Raw genomic sequence first — 25,405 nt, 5'->3', positions numbered from 1 at the left:
TTGTAAAGAACAAAAATATGTGTATAGTATATATTGGATTTGCTACTATCTGCAGTTTCAGGCGTTTATTGGTAGTCTTAAGATGTATCCCCAAGGGTACATCTTAAGGGATGTACCTTAAAAGCCACAAAAGACAGATTAATCTGATATGCATATTGCTGAGTGAAAGAATCTAGTATGTAAGGTCACATTCTATATAATTATACTGTCATTCAGAAAAAGGCAAAATTTTGCATTTAAAGTATCAGTGGTTGCCACTAGTTCATGGAGAGAAGGAGAGTAAATAAGTGAAGCAAAGTGGAATTTTTAGCATGGCAAAACTCTTTGGTATAATAGTTGTAGTAGAGGGTACATAACACTATGCATCCATCAAAAAGCAATAAAACTTTACAGGACATAGTATCAACTTTAATATGTACAATGAAAATATCATTCTATAAAGCAAGCATAACCCTGAAACTTAAACCTAACAAGGACACTCACACACATGAAGACTACAGGCCAGTATCTCTGTGAATATAAATGCAAAAAATTCTCAACAAAATTCTACCAAACCAAATTCAACAGCCCATTGAAAGGATCATTCATCATGATCAAGTGGTGCTCATCCTAGGAATGCAAGGACAGTTCAACATATGCAAATTGATAAATGTGATATAACACATTAACAGAATGAAGAGCAAAAATATAATTACTTTAATAGATGCAGAGCAGGTTTTGACAAAATTCAATATCCCTTCATCATAAAATCTTTCATGAAATTAGGTATAGAAAGTATGTATCTTAATAAAATAAAGTTATATATGGCAAAACTACAGTTAACATCATACTGAACAGTAAAAAAGCTGAAAACTTTTCCTCTAAGATCTGGAGCAAGACAAGGATGCCCACTCTCACCACCGCTATTCAACATAGCACTCAAAGTCCTACCTAGAGCAATTAGGAAGCAAAAGAAAGAAAGAAAAGACATCGACATTGGAAAGAGGGAAGGAAGTTAAATTGCCCTTGTTTGCAGATGACATGATATTGTATTTAGGAAACCCTAAAGACTCCACCAAAAAACTGTTAGAACTGATAACCAAATTAAGTAATGTTTCAGGATACAAAATCAGCATACTAAAATCAGTTGCATTTCTATTTTCTAATATCAAATTATTTGAAAAAGAAATTTTAAAAAATTCCATTTACAAAAGATAAAAATTCTAGAAATAATTTTAATCAAGGAGGTGAAAGGTCTCTACAACAAAAACTATAAAACATCCATGAGAAAAATTGAAGAAGATACAAAAAAGGAAAAGATATTTTGTGTTCATGAATTCAAATAATATTGTTGAATATCTCTACTACCTAAAGTAATATAAAAGTAAATGCAATCCCTATCAAAATACCAATGAATTTATTCATGAAAACAGAAAAAAATATTCTAAAATTGGTCTGGAACCACACAACATCTTGAAGAGCCAAAGCAATCCTGAGCAAAATGAACAAAGCTGGAGGCATCACATTACCTGACTTCAAAATGTACTAGGAAGCCATTGTAACCAAAAACAGCATGGTACTGGCATGAAAACAGACACACAGATTAATAGATTAGAATAGAGAACCCAAAATGTGTTCACTGAGAACATACATTGGAGAAAGGACAGTGTCTTCGGTAAATTGTGTTTGGCACAATTACATGCAAAAGAATGAAATTAGTTACTTATCTCTCACCATATGCAAAAACCAACTCAAAATAGATTAAAGACTTAAATGTAAGACCTTAAACTGTAAGACTACTAGAGGAAAACATGGGGGAAATTCTTCATGACCATTGATATGGGTAAGAAATTTTTAGATAAGACCTCAAAAACACAGGCAACAAAAGCAAAATTGGACATTACACTAAAAAGCTTTGCACAGCAAAATAAAAACAAACAATCAGCAAAGTAAAGAGGTAATCTATAGAAAGGGAGATAATATTCACAAGCTATACATCCAAAAAGGGGTTAATATCCAAAATATATAGAAAACTCAAATAATTCAATAGCAAGAAAACAAATATTTCTACTAAAAATGGGCAAAAGACGTGAATGGATACTTTGCAAAGGAAGACATACCCAGTGCCCAACAGGTAGAAGAAAAATTACTCAACATCAGTAATCATCACAGAAATGCAAATGAAAACCGCAATGAGCTATGACCTCACACCTGCTATGATGGGTATTAGTAATAAAGACAAAATATAACAAGTGTTGGCAAGGATGTGAAGAAAAGGAAACATTTGTATATTTTAGGTGGTAATATAAATTAGTACAGTCACTAAAGAGAACAGTGTAGAGGTTCCTCAAAATATAAAAAAATAGAACTATCATATGATTCAGCAACCTCATTACCCTCATTCATATATCCTCATTACTGGCTCTATATCCAAAGGACTTGAAATCAATATGTCAAAAATACATCTGCACTTTCATGTTTATGGCAGCACCATTCACAATAACCAATACATGAAGTCAACCTAGGTGCCTATTAACAGATGAATGGATAAAGAAAATGTGATATACATATATGTAAACACACACACACACACACACACACACACAACAGAATACTATTAAGAAATAAGATGGAACAAGCTCCTGTCATGTGCAATAACGTGGACAGACCTGAAGAATATTATGTGAAGTGAAATATTCCAGGCACAGAAAGACATATTATATGTTCTCACTCACATGTAGAATATACCATAGGTTTTCTCATAGAAGGAGAGAGTAGAATGGTGGTTACCAGAATATTGAGTGGTTAGGAAGGACAGAACATGGGAAGATGTGAGTCAGAAGATACACAATCACAGTTAGATATGAGGAATACTAAAATGAGCACAATAGAAAAATGTATAGATACAGATACTAGGCAAGTGGCCTGGTATCAAGGGGTAGAAGGGAAGAAGATAGAAAGGGGAGGAAGAGAAATGAAGAATGACTACTAATGGTTATGGAGTTTCTTTACTGGACGATGAAAATGTTCCAAAATTGATTGTGATGGAGTTTGCTTAGCTCTGCTGTGAACATACTAAAACCATTGGATTGTATATTTTAAATAGGTGAATTCTATGATGTGTGAATTATATTTTAATAAAGCAGTTAAAAATCAAACTTAGAAATTATCAAATAAATTTCCCATTCACATATTATGGAGAATATCACTTCACATTTGTTAAATGAGTTAATGGATACCTGAGAATATTAATTCCACTTGATGAAATGTGTAGGAGATTCTTCTGCAAAATTACATTAACTTTGGTGATACAATTATATCAAAACTTAATTTATAAGAACACATATTGTATAAATGAATTTAATATGAATTATGCATATTTTTAAAATGTTATTCAAATGGCTTACAGACATGTGAGCATATTCTTAAAATATTACTCAATGGCTCATAGAAACAACACAGGAAAAAATACCTGAAAGGTAGTACCCAAACAGAAACATGTAGAAGGACAGGCACAGTGGTGCCGTGTTTAAAAGCATGGAATCTGAATCTAGACTGTCTAGGCACAATTTTCCTTAGTAACCTTGAGAAATTTACTTTCTCTATGCCTCAGTCATATCATTATGAAACAAAGATAATAATAGTTCCATAGAAAGATAACTCTATATTTAAAGAGGATTAAATTGTGTGTGTGTGTGTGTGCATGTGTATGAAATACTTACAAGTTGTTGGTACATAATTACTACAGAGGTGTCAAATATTAATATTGTACTTAAAATATCTGCATGCAAATTAAATTTATTAAATAGTAATAATGATCATTGGCATTCACTTTACATATTAAAATGTCACTTTCTTGTCCAGTTGCAAAATTCCAAAATGCAGACCATTCTGTATGTGATCCTGAATGTTACCATCAGCAAAAATCATGGTTATTTCACGTCAGTTTCTCCCTATATCCCATGAAGGCAGTTTTGTGTCTGTATTTCCATGACTCTTGATGATGAAATGCATTTTGCTATTGTGTTGATTCAATGTATTCTATTTCTACCAAGGAAAACTAAGGGACAAAATAGTTATAAACATGAATAATATATTAATAAGGCCTTACAAGATACCTAAAAACTACTCCACAATGTTTATAATAAATTTCTGGGATAAATTACATCCTACTGTGTGGATTCTATTTTTTCCTTTGATATTTGATAAATACATTACATGTTTATAAGAATTTATAAGACTATAATGCCTCTACATCTCTATTAAATTACATCTTTTCCTTTGTTCAAATATTTCTATTCTTTTGACATGATTTCTAACACCAGAAATTAACATTTTCAACACTATCAGTAGCATAAAAAATTAAGTAGGAAGATGGACTTCAGTGAGACAGCTGTGTACCAAAATTGTGATTGACAGAGTAAAACAGAATTTGCTTAGATCATTTTAGGTCATTTTTCAAACTCTGGGTTTTGACTCTGTGTCAGCACACAATGTGATCAACAATTTTAAAATGAAATAGTAGTTATTCTATAATTACTATATATATGTGTGCGTACACATCTGCACTATGTGGTTGGAAACTAGTCTTGAGGTGGAGAGCTGAAGAATGTATAATTTGCTAGGGGTTTATTTTGTCTGAGGCAAAAGTATGGATATTGACATCTTAAACAGATACTATTATGATGGTGCCCTACCTTAAAATCTACTCCATTAGTGACATTTATAACTACTGTCAGTAAATACAGTTCATATCAAATAATTTAATCTTCAACTATTAACATAATGTTAAAAATGCTGTAGTTTTTTTGTGTGTCAAATTTTATATATGAAGCAGAAGTACATAAGCTTATTTTAACTTCATTATTCTTTACATCATATCTCACTCTAGTTTCATTATTTAGGAAAGCATCATTTTGATCACAACATTCTAGAAACATATATACTATCACATGCAAAGGGTAACGGCAATTATTTGTATTTGAAGGTTAATTGAAAGGATAGTGAGAAGTGTACTAGCACAATCTTTCTTCTATAGATATTTTTATTCTTCAACAAGATTGAGATTTCAGAATATCAATTTATATTTTTTATTATCATTCTCGTAAAATACAAGGTCTTTTAAAAAGGATACATAATATTTGTACATGTTTATGGGATAAATGTGGCATTTTGTTATATGCATAGAATTGTAAAATGATCAAGTCAGGATATTTAGGATATCCATTACCTGGAGTATTTATTATTTCTATGAGTTGGAAACACTTCATGTCCTCTCTTCTAGCTATTTTAAAATACACAGCAAATTTTTATTAAGTATAGTGTCCCTACTCTGCTATCAAATATTAGAATTTATTCCTTTTATCTAACTCTATGTTCTTGTTGTTTTGAGACAGGGTCTCACTCTGTTGCCCAGGCTGAAATGCAGTGGCACGATCTCAGCTCACTGCAATCTCTGCCTCATAGGTTCAAGCGATTCTCTCACCTCAGCCTCCCAAGTAGCTGGGACTACAGGCATCTGTCACCATGCCCAGCTAATTCTTGTATTTTTTTTAGAAGAGGCGGGGTTTCACCATGTTGGCCAGGCTGGTCTCAAACTCCTGACCTCAAGTGATCCACCTGCCTCAGCCTCCTAAGGTGCTAGGATAACAGGCGTGAGCCACCACACCTGGCTGTAACTCTATGTTTGTATTCACTAACCAATCTCTCTTCATCTCTCTGCCACACATACATCTTTCCCACCCTCTGATAGGTATTTTACTCTCCACCTACATGAATTCGTTTTTTTTTTTTTTAGCTCGCACATGTGAGAACATGTGATATTGTCTTTTTGTGCCTGGCTTGTTTCACTTAACAGAATGACCTCCAGTTCCATCCACAATGTTTCAAATAAGATGATTTTATTCTTTTTTGTGGCAAAATAGTATTCCATTATGTATTTTCTTTTATCCATTTGTCCCTTGATGGACACTTAGGTGGGTTCCATATGTTTTTGCTATTGTGAATAGTTCTGCAATAAACATGGGGGAGTAGGTATCCCCTTGGATACACTGATTTTCTTTCCTTTGAATAAATAACCAGTAGTAGAGTTACTGGATCATATGGTAGTTCTAGTTTTAGTGTTTTAAGAAATCTCCATATAGTTTTGCATAGTGGCTGCCCTAACTTACATTCCTACCAACAGTGTATGAGGGTTCTTATTTCTCCACATCCTTGCCAGCACCTGTTACTTTTTTGTCTTTTTAAAAATAATCATTCTAATTTGGGTAAGATGATGACTCATTGTGGTTTTGATTTTCATTTTCCCTGATGATTAGTGTGTTGAGCATTTTTTCATATACCTACTGGCCATTTGTATATCTTCTTTTGAGAAAGTTCATTCATGTCCTTTGCCCACATTTTTTAATTCATACAATTATTTATTTGATATACATACAATTATTTATTTGATATACAATTATTTATTTGATATTTATTTATTTGATATCCCTGTCACCAGGGATTCTGCGTTGGGGGATGGATCCTTTAACCAAGATCAATAGAGCCAGAGCTCTGGACCAGCAATCCCAGTTCCTGTGATAGTGAGTAAAAAATTGCAGACTAACACCAAAAATGCAAGCTTAAAGCAAAGTTTATTGAAACACAGTAATACACTCTCAGAGGGGTAGAGGGCTGACTTCTGTGAAGTGAAATCAGCCTCTCTCTATAGAGCTCAGGGTGCTTTTACAGGATTTGTGGGGAGGAATTGAGGCTTGGGCTGTGTTTGAGTGATGGGTTGATGTTATTTGATTGGCAGTTTATGGTTATATAATGGAAGTTAAACTGCACATGTTCTGTTTTACCCATAATTCATTAAGAAAAACCCACTCATGGGGGCAAAGCCACATGTAAATTTTATTCTAATGCTGTATAATTAGGTTGGGGTTCCTGGGGGTTATGGCCTAGTCGGACTGGCCACGTGCCGCTTCAGGGGATTTTTACCTTTGCTCCAGTTTTTCTTTCTCCAGAATGTTCTGGCCACAAGCTTTACCACAAACTCCATCTGTTAGGGTGAAGTTAGGGTGGTTTGGGGCTGAATTTAGGTGGGCCAGGGTCTGTCTTAGTGACAGCCCTTTTGCTCTTTTCTCTCACCCCCTCTCAGCTGTTAATGTCTAACTAACTACCTAACAACAGCGTAAGGTTTAAAAGATCAAATTATCTCAAAGCACTCAGCACCATGTTAATATTCTGTTCGAACTAGTTTTGTTCGTATGTTTGTTTAGGAGATAGCTTCACAAGTTGGTGATTGATATTCTGCCATGTATGAAACCATGCATGGAATTCAGAATCCCAACTTGTAAAATAGCAGTATGGTCATCATTAGTGGAAAATTGTTTTCACAATTCTGAGCAGAGACTAATACTAAAATCGTGGCTATTATTCATTCTTAAGCATCAGAAATGCTTTCAAGTTCAGCTAACAATGATATACATGTTTTTGGACTTTTAAAAAAAGTATTGGACTTACCTGTATTTCATTACTTTCATTCTAGGTTCCAACTTTCATTCTAGGTTCAGGGGTATTTGTATAAGATTGTTACATGGGTAAATTGCATGTCTTGGGGTTTGGCGTATAGATTATTTCAACACCCAGGTTATGAGCATGTTGCTTGATAGGTAGTTTTTGTACCCTCTCCCTCCTTTCACCATTTACCCTTAAGTACACCCCAATATCTATTGTTCCCTTCTTTGTGTCCATGTGTACTTAGTGTTTAGCTCCCATTTATAAATGAGAAAAGGCAGTATTTGATTTTCTGTTCCTGTGTTAATTTGATTAGGATGATGCCTCCAGCTCTGTCCACAATGCTGCAAAGGACATGATTTTATTCTTTTTTATGGCTGCACAGTATTCCATGGTGTATATGTACCACATTTTCTTTATTCAGTCTGCCATTAATGGGCATGTTGGTTGGTTCCATGTCTTTTCTATTGTGAATAGTGCTACAATGAACATATGTGTGCATGGGCCTTTTTGGTACAACAATATTATCCCTTGGGTAGATAACACAGTATTGGGATTGCTAGGTTGAATGGTACTTCTGTTTTAAGTTCATTGAGAAATCTCCAAACTGCTTTCCACAGTGGCTGAACTAATTTACATTCCCACCAGTAGTGTATAAGTGTTCCCTTTTCTCCGCAATCTCACCATTATCTGTTGTTTTTTGACTTTTTAATAATAGCCTTTCTGACTATTGTGAGATGATATCTCATTGTGATTTCAATTTGTATTTCTCCACTGATTACAGATGCTGAGTATTTTCTCACATGATTGTTGGATGCATGTGTATCTTCTTTTGAAAAGTGTCTGTGTCTTTTGCCTACTTTTTAATGGAATTGTCTGTGTGTGTGTGTGTGTGTGTGTGTGTGTGTTTACTGTTGAGTTGTTTGAGTTCCTTGTGTATTCTGGATATCAGTCCCTTGTCAGATGAATAGTTTGCAAATATTTTCTCATATTCAACAGATTTTTCTCTTCACTCTGTTGTTTCCTCTGCTGTGCAGAATATTCTTAGTTTACTATAGTCCCCTTTTACTATTTTTGTTTTTGCTGTTTGTGCTTTTGAGGTCTTAGCCATAAAATTTTCCCAGACCGGTGTCCCCTATCTTTTATTCTGTATTTTTATAGTTTTATGTCTTATGTTTAAGTCTTTAATCTACCTAGATTTGATTTTTGTATATGATATGATATAGGGGTCCAGTTTCATTCTGTTGCATAAAAATATTCTAATTTCTAAACAGTATTTATTGAATAGGGTATCCTTTCTCCAATGTATACTCTTGGTGCCTTTGTCAAAAATCAATTGGCTGTAAACATATGAATTTATTTCTACACCCTCTATTCTGTTCTATTGTTCTGTGTGTCTGTTTTTATGTCAATACCATGCTGTTTTGTTTACTATAGCCTTTTTATATATTTTGAGGTCAGGCATTATGCTACTTCCAATGTATTTTCTTAATGAGTCCCTGCATTTGAGACAAATACCATCTCTAACCTCCTACCCCTGACCCAGACACACAAAGACACACATGCACATTCTCTGGTCTGATCATATGTGACCTCTTTGGTCAAATTTCACTGAACTCTTTTTATACTATATTCCTATACCCATGAATTTGCCCATACTGTTAACTCTGGAATACTCTTTCCTGCAATTTTCCATGATACTTTCTCAGTATATACATCTTTGAGATTTTGTTTTAATTCCTATTTAAATATGCTTGCATGTTGAAGATCAATGCTCTATTTCCACTTACTAAATAATGATTAGCAAAACATGTAATTTTCTGTAGGTTATTTTTGCGATAGTCCTAGGAAGAATAGTAGTAAAAGCCTTTCAAAATTTTATTTAAAAATATATTTCAGTGTTTTTTTAATCCTTTAGGGTATGGGATCTTGGGCAAATTTCTTAACTTTTCTGAATATCTGTGTCCTCATTTGTAAGTGCTAAAATATAGAAGAGCAAATTAGCAAGAAATCAAAAAAATACTTGAAATCAATACATATGCATTCGTAATTTGCAAACACATTAATTAAAATATTATAGCATTATTTATTTCTTACACTACTCTAAATGTTCACCGAATATAAGGAATATATTTTCTGAACAAGTCAAGAAAATAGTTTAATAATTGAAGTGCTTTAATTGGAATCACAAAATTATTTTAATAATTAACAATTTCAGAATGGATGTGGTGGCCCACATCTGTAATCCCAGCACTTTGGGAGGCCAAGGCAGGATTTCTTGAGACATAGAGTTCGAGACCAGCCTGAGCAACATGGCAAAAACCCATATCTCAAAAATACAAAAACATTTAGCTGGGCATGGTGGAATGTGCCTAAAGTCCCAGCTACTCTGGAAGCTGAGATGGGAGTCTGGGGTGGTAGAGACTGCAGTAAGCCGAGATCATGCCACTGCATTCTAGCCAGGGTGACAGAGTGAGACCCTGTCTCAAAAAAAAAAAAAAAAATTAACAATTTCAGTTAACTGATATTTTTAAAGTAAATCCTATTACACTATTGGTGAAAATTTGATTCCACCAATAAAAATGCCTGTATTTGTTTTTATCTTTTGAAGCAAATGGTATTTATTTATTTACTTAATTACTTCAAAATGAATTAACATTCTATGTTACTGAATAATCAAATTCGTTCTGTGTATTATTTATAACAACTTACTCTACACCCTGGAAAATAATCAGCTATCACTACATTGGAACATTATGGTTCATAAGCACTTACTGTTGTCCCTTCATTTAAGAAACCTACAGTTTTTATACATGCATCAAATTAAGTAAACTCCAAGTTGAAATTTTTGGACTACTGATCACTTCTTAAATAACCAGCATACATACAGTGAACCATTCTAAACACCTTAAGGTACACAGTGTATTCATTTTTATTTAGTTCATGCATAGCATTATTCTAGGATGTGAATTCTAATCAGAAGAAACACAAATGATACTTTGCCACTATGGATTATGAAATAATTTTGTTAAATGTGGACTATGTAATGCTCATTCACATTTTATACAAAAGTTCAAAGAAAGGTAATTTAGAGTCAAGAGCATAATTTTTATTTGCTACCAATCTTTTAACTCCTTTAAGCTAAATTTAACAGAAATCTCTCTTTGAAAACATTCTGTATATTTAAAAGAATCCCCTTTGTATAATCTAACAAATATGAAGAACATTTTTTGGAAAATGGCCAAAGTCTTTGTCCTGATTCCTACTCGACATAAACACAAACAAGAGGAATAGTCTATAGTCTATATTAATATTCTAGTGGATACCTGATTGTAGTATCTGCCAAAATTCCTGCCAAATTGAGATCTTGTGAGGCCTCAAGGATGCTAATTATTTTTTTTATATTTGTATAATAGAAGCTATAATTTTGTATTCAATTGAATAGCTAAGAAATACGACAACTCAAACAAAGCTATATAATTATGATTCATACACACAAGAGTCTTAACACCAAAAAGGCACTAATAATATCTTTCTGAGCACAGTTTCACTCGTTAAAACGTTGTCTTGAATTCTTGAAACTGTGTATTTGTTATGGGTAGTCACAACTCAATGTTTAGCTAGTTAATATTGCATAATGATACCAGAGGTATTGTACAAGAGATAAAGTGGCATTTCCCAAGAGTGTGCTAAAAATATAACATGTATGTCAATCAATTCTAATGGTCCATATAATCTTGTATTCATTCCATATCTCATAATCACTAAAGTTTTTTAAATGGTTTTATGAGCTCTAAGCTGAACAACCCTCCATTAGTATCACCTGTAGTAATCTCTCTACCTCACAAAGGCGGTACTAATGTGCATTAATAACAGTCCAAAATGGATGACAAATTCCTTTATTCAATGAGATACTTCTAGTTCAGAGTCTTTCTCTGCCTACTAAGATTGGGTTTTTACAACAAAGATTCATTTCTAGCCATCAGCGGTATGTTCATGACAATGGTTTCTTTAAATACTTCCTCAAATTACAACTGTTTAATTTCTCTTGATTCATATAAAATATATATCCATTAATTTTATTAATTGCAATTTAATCGCAATAGTTATATTTTGGCTAAGAAAAAAGAACAAAGTTGGAGACATCATGCTACCCAACTTCAAATTATACTACAGGGCCACAGTAACAAAAATAGCATGGTACTGGTACAAAAACAGACATATGGACAAATGGAACACAATGGACAACCCAGAAATACGGCTGCATACCTACAACGATGTAATCTTCAACAAACCTGACAAAAGCAAGCAATGGAGAAAGGACTCCCTATTCATTAAATAGTGATGGGATAATTGGCTAGTCATATACAAAAGATTGAAACTGGACCCCTTCCTTATACCATATACAAAAATGTACTCAAGATAGATTAAAGACTTAAATATAAAACTAAAAACTGTAAAATCCCCAGGAGAAAACCTAAGCAATACCAATCTGGACATAGAAATGGACAAATATTTCATGATAAAGACACCAAAAGCAATCGTATCAAAAGCAAAAATTGACAAATGAGATATAGTTAAACTAATGAGCTTCTGCACAGCAATGGAAACTATAAACATAGTGACAACCTCCACAATGGGAGAAAACTTTTGCAAGCTATGTGCATGAGAAAGGTCTAATATTCAGCATCTGTAAGGAACTTAAATTTACAAGAAAAAAAACAATAAAAAGTGGGCAAAGGACATGAACTAACACTTCAAACGAAGACATACATGCGACCAACATTCATATGAAAAACAGCTCAACATCACCAATCATTAGAGAAATGCAAATCAAAACCATAATAAAATAACATCTCACACCAGTCAGAATGGCTATTATTAAAAAGTCAAAATACAACCTATGCTAGCGAGGTTGTGGAGAAAAAGGAATGCTTATACACTATTGGTGGGAGTATACATTAGCTCTGCCATTGTGGAAGACAGTGTGGTTGGCTCCTCAAAGACCTAAAAACAGAAATACAGTTTGACCCACTGGGTATCCACCCAAAGGAATATAAATTGTTCTGTTATAAAGACACATGCACACATATGTTCATTGCAGCACTGAATAGCAAAATCATGGACTCAACCTAAATTGCCCATTGGGGAAGACTGGATAAAGAAAATGTGGTACACAACAGAATACTATGCAGCCATAAAGAAGAAAAAGATCATTTTTTTTGCAGGAACGTGTCTGGAGCTGGAGGTCATTGTCCTTAGCAAACTAATGCAGGAACAGGAAATCAAATACTGCATGTTTTCACTTATAAGTGGGAGCTAAATGATGAGAACACGAGGAGAAACACACACTGGGCCTACTTGAGGGTGGAGGTTGCGAGAAGGGAGAGTATCAGGAATAATAAGTAATGAGTGAGTACTAGGCTTAATACCTGAGTGACAAAATAATCTGCATAAAAATCCCCCAGGACACAAGTTTACCTATATAACAAACCTGCCATGTACCCATGAACTTAAAAGTTAAATAAAAATAAATTATAAATTCATATTTTGTTAAAAGTTTCCTACGTTAGTCTGTATTTATCCATTAAATGTTGCTTTTTGAAGTCCTTCATGCCGTTCTTATTCTTGATGGTTTTATTTCAACAAGATGGTTTTATTTCAATACATCTTATTGAAACCATGAAATAAACCATGATTTAATATAAAATGAATTATTACTCAATTTCTAAAATAATGCTTTTGATGGGAGTAAATTCAAAGTAAAAATGTCAAAAAGACAGAATGAATAGCTAGCTAGCTAACTAACTGGTAGATAGATAGATAGATAGATAGATAGATAGATAGATAGATAGTAAAAGATAAATAAAAAGAGAGAGAAAGGAAGAAAGAAAGGAAATAAAATTTACCATAAAATTAGTTTAAACCATATTCAGTAACTGGATAATGACATGTTATCGTGATTTTGCTTTTATATCTACTTTGCCATATTCACAAATCAGATACCATCAGCATTGTTATATGTTGTAATTTAAAATAAATGCTACAGAAAGACATCACCTTTAAATAATAATGTAAAATAAAAAAGACAGGGCATATGCATATGGTTAACATAGTTAAGTCTGATTAAAACTATAACCTAAGAAAACTGTAACTTAATAATTCAAGAAAAACTACTAATGTCCAACACTAAAAGGATAAAAATAAGTAAACCCAGAAACACTTTTATGTTAGAGTGTAGACCAAAATAAACTAAAGCTACTAATTTATCTGACATATATCAAATACTGTTAATAAGTAAAAACTTTTTGATATTTTGCTACAAAATATGAGGTAGATTCTCTATTAATACAGAAATAAAACAGTATAAACTTGTCTATATATCTTCAGACAAAAATATTTCATTTTAGAAAACCTCAGAAATATTTCTGTTTTTTTTTCTTGATTTATAAGAAAGTAGGAAAAATGGTAAGAGTAAGTAGCATGAGAATTTATTTTTTTATTTTTATTTTTTTCAGCCTTATCCTCATTCTTTTTTTTTAGTTTTATTATTATTATACTTTAAGTTTTAGGGTACATTTAACTTTGTTATGTTCACTGGCTCCTCCTCACTAAGCTTACACACCTGTATTTAACATTTTATATTACTACCTTTAAAAAATGTGTTTTGCTGTATTTTAGAAATATGCTAGCTTTAGAAAATATCCCAACCATACTGTTTATTATTGGTTTGCATAGAAATACATTTAAAGATGCTTGTCCCTTAAATACATTCAGATACTTGTCTAGTGATCTATCCTCACATAGCCTAACATACCCACAGGGAATGTATCCAACCTTGTTGACACTCCACTTCTTATACTCTCAGTCCACATCTCAGTTCACCTGCATTGTCTACTGACAGTTTCTAGGCATGGATTGCTTCCCATCTGCAGTGACTGCACTTCTGTTTCTCTGCTGAAAGCTTTCTCCAGCAGTTAGTGCCCTCAGGTCTGCTCTCAAAAAATGAAGGGTAGGAATCTAAGGATAAATACCATGCACTTCAGGTTCCACGATGGGATAATTATGAGGCATGCTCCACACGACGGACCATAGCAGGATTCAGCCTAGTGATCTACAACATTAACCTGCTCATTTACATGATATCTCTAGGCTTTCCTTCTTCCTGGTTTCATGTTCCCTCGTCTGTGCTTCCTGGATTTATCTCTCAAATTAACTAAACATACCTAAATCCCTACCACAGGGTTAGCTTCTAGTGGAACCCAAGCTAACACAGTCAAAATGTAAAAAATTTCTCTTGTAAACACATATCCTACTGTTAATGTGGATATAATACAATGATTTATCAGATTCTTTGCTTGTTCAAAGATAGTAATTTGGTAAGTCAGTTTATTAGCTGAAGAACTGTGCTAACTTCAGTTTTTCCTTTTGAGACATAATTGGCATAATTTAAAAAATTTTTTTTTTACCATAAAGATTTCAGTAAATCATTTGAAGGAGACAATAAGATTTCATATAAGCTTTCAATCATTATATTTTTTTGGCTATCTTTCACTATCGTTTTGTTTTATATATGTTTTTGAGAAGCAGATAATTTGGACCCATTTAAACATATTTACACAATGGCTATTGTGGCGTCCACCACTAAGTCCTGTGAATCATGGAAAAATTATTCTAATACCTACTCCAAAGGAGTTATCAGTTTATGAACAGGCACAAGGGTACAAACATCACACTGTATTTAAAATTAGAATTATTTACAAATTCCAAAGATGTTAAAAGATGATTTCATGTTGAATTTTGAAGGATTGATGTAATTTATCAGGACTACATGGAGAAGGATAATTAAGGTAACAATGCAAAATGTTTAATCCATAAAACTTCTTTAAAACAATCTTAAACTTCAAAGTATTTCTTTTCTGCTTTTTAAATATCTCATGTTTGTTTACAGAGTAAATTCTTTCTAATATTCTTATCTTCTAAATTATATTGTTATTTTTGAGGTTTTGGTACCACATTATTTTTTTCTAAGTTTATTCATATTTTAACATTTTTGTGGAATTTAAATTTTATTGTAGTAAGCTTTTATTTTCTGTCTTGTCTCATTTTCCCAATTTACTCTAAGTTGCTATAATTGGAAAATTTATTAAAACTATTTTTTATTCTAGTCCATCAACACCGTATTAGTTTTCACACTGCCACAAAGAATACCACCAAGACTAGTAATTTATAAAGGAAAGAGGTTGACTCACAGTTCCGCATGGCTGGGGAGGCCTCAGGAAACTTACAATCATGGTAGAAGGAAAAGTAGGCACGTCTTACATGGCTGCAGGCAAGACAGAGAATGCATGTGTAGGAGGAACTGTCAAACACTTATAAAACCATCAGATCTCATGAGAACTCACTCACTATCATTGAATAGCATGGGGGAAACCATCCCCATCATCCAATCATCTCCAACCAGGTTCTGCCCTTGATACATGGAGATTATGGGGATTACAATTCAAGATGAGATGTAGGTGGAGACATAGAGCCAAACCATATTAAAAACATAAAATGTTTTTCCCTGGATGGATTGCTAAGGCACCCTACTCCCTGGGTTCTCAGATCAGCAGAAAGGTAGTTACAACAAAATATACCCTCATATCAATCAGTCAAATTGAGTTTTCTTGGCCTGGAAGTAAGAATATTGTGAAGGATAAAATTATAGAATCACTACAATACAACTAGATTGTATTCATGATTTGTACATGGTTAAGTTTCTCTTTCTATGAAGGGAATTACCAAGGTATTTAGATATTTTCTTAAAAAGAAATCAGATAAATGTGGGAAACAACATCCAGGTTTTAGATTCATTAAAAAGTATTGTGTGACCATGACTACAAATAACTCCTCTGAAGCTCAGTTTTCTAATTAAAAAAAAAAATTTTTTTTTAAATAGGCCTGATGACTTTGCAGTTCTTAATATCAAAAGTCTCATCAAGCAGTTATTGTCAATACCCTATACTTGTAGTCTGGTGGTGATAACCTAAATTCATCTCAAAACCAGCTCAAAGCAAAAGCAGAGAATGAAAATAAAATTTAGAATTCTATAAAACCTGAAGGGTTCTAAAGACAATCGCAATATTTTAAGCTGTAGGAAGTATGCACTTTGACTAAAACAAATATTAAAGTTAGTGAAACAATGTCAGTATTCACGCTATGGTAAAACTTAATGAGGCTACAATGGCTGAGAAAATGAAGGACATGACACATTATCATAATATTCATTTTGATGTTAAATTTTCAGTTTAAGTTTTTAAATCAGGTCAGAGACAATTTATGCACACCCATGTTTATCTATTCTGTCAGTCATCACCTCTCCATTTTAATATATGGCATCCAGCATTTAATAGAGTTTCTAAAAGGGACTAATTAATCATGAAATACGTTTTAGCCAGGATTTCAGGTTTAAACTCATTTATGCCATATCTACTTGAAAGCAAAAGATTACACCTGACTGGAAAATGAACCATGCTATTATCTCACTAGAGAATTAGGCAGTTAGGAGTCACTCTCTTGAAACAGCATGTATTCCTTTAAACGCAAGTTCATAATGAAGACTGGTTCTACTTTGCATGGACACTGTGAAAGATACTTTAGTGCTTCTTTCTTGAAAAAATTACCCAACTTTAAAGTTTAGGATTCAAAATATTTTATTTAGGAAGATTATATTTTTATTAAAGTACATGGTACTGATATAATAGGATTTAAAAAATAAATTCTGAATTATTAATAGAATTTAGCCCATTCTTTCCCATTAGTTGATCTAGCTGTATTTACCTTGCAAATGTGTATGAGAAGGGGAGAGGATGGGGAGTTTTCCTTGTTCCTTTGCATTAGCTGTGAAGTACACATATAAATCCGAAGGTGATGGAATTTATTAGCTCATTAGCTTAGGGATTACATGGAAAATGTTAAATTTCAAGACTCAGTCCTCATTCTCTTCTTTGCTCATTTATCAAAAAGAAGAGAAGGGGAATTTTAGGTCTTCAAAGTTTTAAATTAAATTCTTTTCTTTGTCGTGCTCTATTTGAAAATTAGTGATTTTAAATTAGTAATTCATATCCAATAAAGTAAACTTAAAAAAAACCAAAATGAAAAAAGTAGAGAAAAGAAAAATTAAAAATTAACTATATGCCCAGCAGCCAGAAATAGCTATTATTATCATGTTGAATGCCTTATCACTAATTTCCATGATTTACCCTGGAAATTTATTTGTTCATTTATTATAAACGTATAATATTGAACATTATTATGAACATATAACATATAACTTTTATTTGTTCATTTAATATGAACATATGAGCAGATGGTATTATTCTGTTGGTGATATTTTGTAGTCTGTTATTATTTACCATCAATATATGCCAACTCCTTAGGACATTTTCTTAAGATGATTTTGATGGCTGGAAGATGTTCCATAAAAGGGATGATATTTAAAATTTTACTTAAGATTTCTACCATATTTTTATATATTTAGAAATTTTTTTTAATTCTCTACTTTAAAAATTGACATAAGCTACATCTTTCTGCATTCAACTTTAATATTTATGATAAAACCTTTAGGTTGATATTTATATGTAATATGACTGGGTCAAATATCATAAACATATTTGATGATTTTGATATGTATTTCCATTTATTATTAGAACATATTTTGTCTCACCTTTGACACCCTATTTTGTGCTTTTAATTTGTAGGAGACATCTATGTTGTAATTTACGTAGCACCACACCTTCTTCTAAGAACTTCAGTCTTCCTTGCCTCTCAATAAAATGACTATCCAAGGACCAGTCATCTTCTCAAGAATTAACCTGCTTTTATTCCTGTAGCTTTGTAATATATTTTGGAATCAGGAAATGTGTTGCTTCCAGCTTGGTCTTCTTTCTCAAGTTTGGCTTGGACGTCTGTGGTCTTTTACACCATGGTAAATATATAATTGTTTTTTCTATATATTTCTGTAAAAGTACCTTTAGGATTTTGACAGATTGCGTCAAAGTAAATCTCCTAATTCATAAAGACAGGATGTCTCTTCATTTGCTTGTGTCTTCTTTAATTTCTTGTAAAAATATTTTGTGGTTTTCAATATACAAGTCTTTCTTCTCCCTACTTAAGTTTATTCCTAAGTATTTTATTCTTTTTGTTGCTATGATAAATGGGCTTGTTTTCTAATTTTGTTCATTGTTTTCCTATTTTTTATTATTGTTAGCACATAGAAATGCAACTTGTTTTTTATGTTGAAATCAAGATCTCAAGGAGATATTAGCAATCTCATTTTCATTACAGAACTATTCACAATATCCAACATGTAGAAACAACCTTAATGTCCATCAACAGAAAAGCATATAAATAAAATGTGGTATATATGTATGTAAAAAGGTAGAAAATTCTGAAATATATGACAACACAGATGAACCTTAAGAACATTATGCTAAATGAAATAAGCCAGTCACACAAAGACAAACACCGCATGATTCCAGGTATATGAGGTCTCTAAAATAGTAAGATTCATAGAATCAGAGTGGAGTGGTGGTTGCCAGGGGCTGGGGGAATGAGGAGTGACTAATCAATGAGTATAAAGTATCAGTTAATCACGATGAGTAAGTCCTAGAAATCTGCTATACAACGTTGTACCTATAGTCAACAATATCGTATTATACATTTAAAAATTGTTAAGAAGGTAGATCTCAGGTTGTGTTCTTCCCACAATATATTTTTTAAAATGTGAACTAACCTAGATTGGATCAATAAGCTCTTAGCTACATTATATTCCCCAATGAGTCTCTTGGAGTTGGCTCAGAAAGAAAAGGGATAATTGAAACTATTTTTTAGGCAGACTCTGGAGAACAAAGACTGATCAAAGGAGTCACTCTACTGCCAGCAAAATAAATCCACATGTGAGTTCAACAGAAATCCACTGTTCAAAAATATACTGTACTCATTTACATTATGTCAGTCCAAAGAAAGAAAATTACAGAATGCAAGAAGGAAAATTTAAAAAGATTAAAATGTTAGTAAATTTACATGAATAATGAAACATTAATAACTAAGTTTGTGGAGGTTGGAACAACACAAAATTAAAATATAAAATACTAGAGTTAAATTACTCAGTGTATACTTTCTTGGAGTAGTCTAGTGATATTGATTAAATTTGGAGATTGTTAAGTGAACATGTTTAAATTTATTGTAACCATTAAAAATGATAGGAATGTACTTAGTGCTTGCTTCTGCTTGAAATGTCCTTTCCCCAGATCTTCACATGACTTATTCTCTCTAACATACCTTGAAGTATTCCCTGACAATCTAACTTTAAATAATCAATCATTTACAAATACTTTATTTTCATAGAACTTACCAACACCTGAAATTATAACACATCTTCAGTAGTTTCCTTCTGTTTGTCTCCTTTGGGAATATTAGCTCCAGGAGAGGGATTTTTCACTGTATTCTCAGTGCTTACAATGCTGCAGGGCATATAATAAATGCTCAGTACAAGCTTGCTGATTGAATCAAAGAATGAATGCATGGATACATCGAAAGTCTTTTTTCCTAATGCTGATATTTTGTCATTCATCTCTGGTTTCTTAGGTATTTTCTTTTGTTCACATTTGTAATTTATAATACAGAATCAATTCTGCAGTGTTAATTTTGTTGAAGCCTTTTTCCTTGAGTTTGCAATATCAACATCTATTTTCCTTGACTTTTATTATAAGTTCTGTCCGTTGACTACTGTAAACCCAATTTTTTTGTTTGGCCATATCCAGTATCACAAAATCAATTCTCCCCTTTTTCATTTTATTGAGTACTTGAGATATTTTGGCCTAATATATTTTTCTTCTATTTCCTGGAATAAATATTGTAAATAATTTTTTTCACAAATATGTTGAATAATGCAATATTTTTACTTGGATTTTCATAGAACCAATGATGTTTTGTGGGCAGGCTGATGTTTTGTGGATCTCTTTTTCCTTTCTTAATGTAATATACAGTAATGTTATATATTAAAAATAAATTATAAATGCAGGTACCAAATATTTATTATTTGATTATATTTATTTCTAGTGTTGCATAATTATGCCTGAAATTGTTGTTTGATATGGAAAGAAACACACTACTATTAACTGTAAGAACAGGCCATATTTATTGATATTAATGTACTTATTTATACTCAGAAAACACTGAAAGCCACTGTAATTTTATATTATTTAAACAAAATGTCGGTTATTAAGAAAAAATTAATAAAGCTATACAATTTGAGAGGTAGATATGATTATTGACAAGTTTTATACTGCATTTTGATGATTTTACTTTAAAAAATCATTAAATAATTTCTTCTAAATAGTTTTAGAAGGTTAACTTGATCATTTTAACTTAATGAAAACAATCTATCACAGTAGACAGTTTTTCTTGCTCTTATGTAACTTTGGAATGCTCGTACTATGTTTGAAAGTTTTGAATTTCATAAATCTTTACCCCAGGTCAGAATCCAGAATTTTATAAATAATTTTCTCTGCTTTTTTTCAGTCAGGATGTTGGCATATTATGTTGGCTGCACCAGTGTGATGTATCCATGCACAGCACACATGAGGAAAAGGGCTGTCATTAAACTCATTTTATCAGTGAAGGTGAAGGCATCTGACTTTCAGGAGATACTGTGTCTATGAAGTCAGTTTCTCAATGCATTGGTGTAATTAGTGAACATTAAATTATTTTTCTGTTGATGAGGAAAAAGTGATAGCAAAAATTTCCTAAGGCTGTTTCTTTTTTTTTTTTTTTTTGAGACAGAGTCTCACTCTACAGCATGCTCTTGACTCAATGCAACCTCCACCTCCTGAGTTCAAGTGATACTCCTGCCTTAGCCTCCCAAGTAGCTGAAATTACAGGTGCATACCACCATGCTCAGCTGATTTTTGTATTTTTAGTAGAAATGGGGCTTCACCATGTTGGCCTGTATGGTCTTGAACTCCTGGCCTGAAGTGATCTGCCTGCCTCGGCCTCCCAAAGTGCTGGGATTACAGGCATTAGCCACCACGCTCAGTCTCCTAACACCATTTCTGCTGAGGATTTTAGACATTGTCTCTAGAACTTTAATCTGGAACTTGGTTCTCTTGTCTTTATAATTCTCTGAGATACCCATTACTTCCTCAGCAGAAACCTAAAATCTAATGTTCCTCTCCTCTTAAATGCTTCTCTATTTGGAGATATTTTATTCTCTCAATTATGTTTGACTAGCACCTAATTATATTTATGATTACTTCATAAATACTGGCAGGGATATATAATTCTCATTGCTTAATTTCTTCTGGTAGTACTTCAGAGTGGCCTAAAATTGAATATATAGTAGCTTTATTCCTAAAGAAAAATGAACAGAGGAGATAAATATGAACATAATGATTGGAAAAATATTCTCAGGAGTAGCATTTATAAATGGCTAACCGGAGACAAAACTGAAAGGGAAGTTCTCACAATCATTTTTAGAGTCATATTCTTCTGTTTGTTTTTTTTTCCTTCTCAGTAAATATGACATATATATGTATGTGTGTGTGTATGTATGTGTATATGTGTGTATGTGTGTGTGTGTGTGTGTGCGTATTTTCTTTGTATCCCACTTGTACACTGGATGTTATTCTGGGTATACTGCAATCATCTCAATGTTTCCTATGTGAATTAAAACAAAGACCTTTCTTCAGAGCCTTTAATTGTTGACACTCCGGTAATCTCAATTGAATAACTCATTTCAGCTACTAGGTATTTCCAGACATTATAAATCTTTGATATAAAACAGTTTATGGGACAAAAAGCTGAGAGATTCTGTCAAGGCTAGTTGTGTTCTGTCTCTCGCTCTGGAGATTCCGGGAGTATCAAAGCTAGTTCTGAACAACTGTGAACCATAGTAATTGCTTTGCAAAATAGGATAAAGCCATTTATTTCAGATGTGCAACCCACGGAACTTTACTTCTCTTGAAATATTGGGAGATGACAGTGAGACTGTGGAAGACTTGAGAAAAACCCAGGAATAATATCAACAAGACCAAGGTGAACACAAACAAACAAACAGGAGAATTTTCAGTAAAATTTAAAAAGTTATAACTAGATCAAAAAGGGATTTAAATTGAATTTTAACATCATAAAATCTAAACCAAATTTAGATTTTATATTTAAAATTGTAGTCTTTTAATTAAACAAAGTCATATTAACAAAGAGAAGTATGTCATATTTGTACTTCTCTGTAAAATAAGTATTTTCATCTAAATTGGGTGCAGTGAGATTAAGCCCCATAGATTAAGTTCTTGGAAGATCTTCTCTGACTTCTAGCAGTAACAATTCACTTATGATGACAGGACACTAAGATTAATGACAGCAGCAGAAAAGGTGTGATCACCCATTAAAAATTTTTTAAATATTTTGACTACAACAAACTTTCCTTTTGCTTTTCATACTTTTCTATAATTTTCATCTTGTTTTGTTTCTTTATTTAATAATCACACAGCTACAAGGTTGGTATATAGTAGTAACACCTAATCTTTTAAGAATATTTTCATATATAATGTTCCATCAACCATCATAATCTACTTAATTCTTTTACTTGTAGTCAATATTTAAGTTATTATTACCATGAAAATGATGATGAACTCCAGAATATCTTTAACATGTTTAGTATCATTGCCTCCTGTTGGATTCTAAAAGTTAAATAAATCCTTCTACTAATAAGAAATATACATTTTTAAAATCATACATTGTTAGAGTACCAGAGAGTAATGATGCACTAACCATGAAGCCAATTTGGTATTCAGTAATAACATAGATGTCTTCCTTACAAAAATTTTTTATCAATCAGGTTACTCTTAATACCTCAGATCATATATTGACTAGACTATTCTGATCTTTATACAATTATAACCTGTCCCCAAAATGTCCCCCAGTTCAAACATACGGGTTTATTATTGACACCAAAAACAAAACAAAACAAAAACTCAAGTGATATTTGTGGAATAGTCTTTTTTTTTTTTTAAACCAATCTTTAATTCTCACAAAGGACCAGAGGAGTTTTAGAGTCGTATTCATTTTTAGAACATATAATTTATGGTCAATGAGACTAAAAGAATTGTCCAAAATAACATTCCTGGCAAATGTCAAAGCTGGGATTTTTACCCAGCTAATTGTGAAGACTTAGCTTTACTTTCTCTCCATTATAACATGGTGACTATGCACTCCTTAAAGTCCAGATTCTTGATCAACCTTATAGATGGATCCTCCTTGCACCTCTCTTTTGTCAATATAATAATTTTCGTGCACTGTTATGTGTAGGCTTGACTGTGATTCTGACACTTCACTCAGGGTTCAAAATTTAGCTACATAACTTAATAGCTGTGTGACAATTGGCAAGTCATTCTAATCATACAATTGGATAATTTATTTATCTAAAAATTGAGATGATACTAGTATATTTACCTCACATAGTTGTTATGAGAACTAAACCATTAGTATATGCGAAGTGTTTGAAAAAATTCCAGATATGTAAGTGCTTACTCTGATAATTATCTTTTTGTATTACTTTCATCTTTTCAGTTTCAATATGTCAGATATCCTTTCTCGGCTTCAAACACTTCTGAGCAACTCTGCTGTCTATAGAACAAACAAAAACACTATCTTCATTTTTTTTAAACAGGGAATACAAGTTGACAAACTTAGAAATAATTTAAACTTTCTGAAAGCTGCAAAGCTGAAAGCAGTCCCTAGATATTTCCTCCTAGTCTTGAAAATGATATCAGTTTCTCCTCTTTTTAGGACTGAGAGTTGGTAAAATGGATAGCCAGCCTGGGGAAAATTAGGCCTCGACCGCTAAAAACATCAGTAATATCAGGACAAGTTTAGAGGGTACAGCATCTGAGACTTTGTTCCCTAAATGTGCCCCGCACTGCTCTTAAAAATATTAGCTTTTACTGAATATTTGATTTTTCGGTTTTTTCTTTTCAAGGGTTTTATATTTGAAATCTGAAATCTAAAACTTGAAATCTAAAACCAAATAATAAAACCAAAAGAATTCCAGATAGCAAGTAATAGCAGGCATGTTTTGGAGAAATAAGCTCTAATGTAAGCTATCAGAATTCATACCAATTAATATCCATAAAAACAAGTTCATATTAAATAAAAAGGTCAAGCAGTATATGAATGGGTGTTCAAATAGTGGAGGTGAGAAGAGAAGGAGGAGAAAAAGAAAGGGATGTGAGAAAACTCCCTGAAATTAAAAACAATTTTAAATTTTACAAAATACAATTCACCTCTGTGTAACTTTTATGAGACCATTATCTTTAGCAAACTAATGTAGGAACAGAAAACCAAATATCCTGTGTTCTCATTCATAGGTGGGAGCTAAATAATGAAAACACATGGATACATAGAGAGGAACAACACACACTGGGGTCAATCAGAGGGTGGAGGGTAAGAGGAGGAAGAAAAGCAGAAAAAGTAACTAATGGATATTAGGCTTATACATGGGTGATAAAATAATCTGTACAACCAACCTCCATGACACAGATTTACCTATGTAACAATCCTGCACACCCTGCACATATGCCCCTGAACTTAAAAGTTTTTTAAAAAGTTTACATGGAGGTGGAAAAGACTCAGAATATAGTTAACAAAATATTAAAGGACAAGAACAAAGCTCGAGGACTAACATTATCAGATTTCAAAACATTCTAAACCTACAGTTATTACGAGAGTGTGGTGTTGGCAAAAGAATAGCAAATAGATTGGTGAAACAGAATAGATGGCCCAGAAATCGAGCCACATAAATATAGTCAACTGATGTTTGACAAAAGAGCAAAGATAATGCAACGGAGAAAAGATAGTTTTTTCTAATAAATAATGTTGAGAAAAA

This window comes from Pongo pygmaeus, chromosome 2 (genome assembly GCF_028885625.2).
Source record: "Pongo pygmaeus isolate AG05252 chromosome 2, NHGRI_mPonPyg2-v2.0_pri, whole genome shotgun sequence".
Classification (NCBI taxonomy): Eukaryota; Metazoa; Chordata; class Mammalia; order Primates; family Hominidae; genus Pongo; species Pongo pygmaeus.
Note: the sequence above shows the minus strand (reverse complement) of the source record.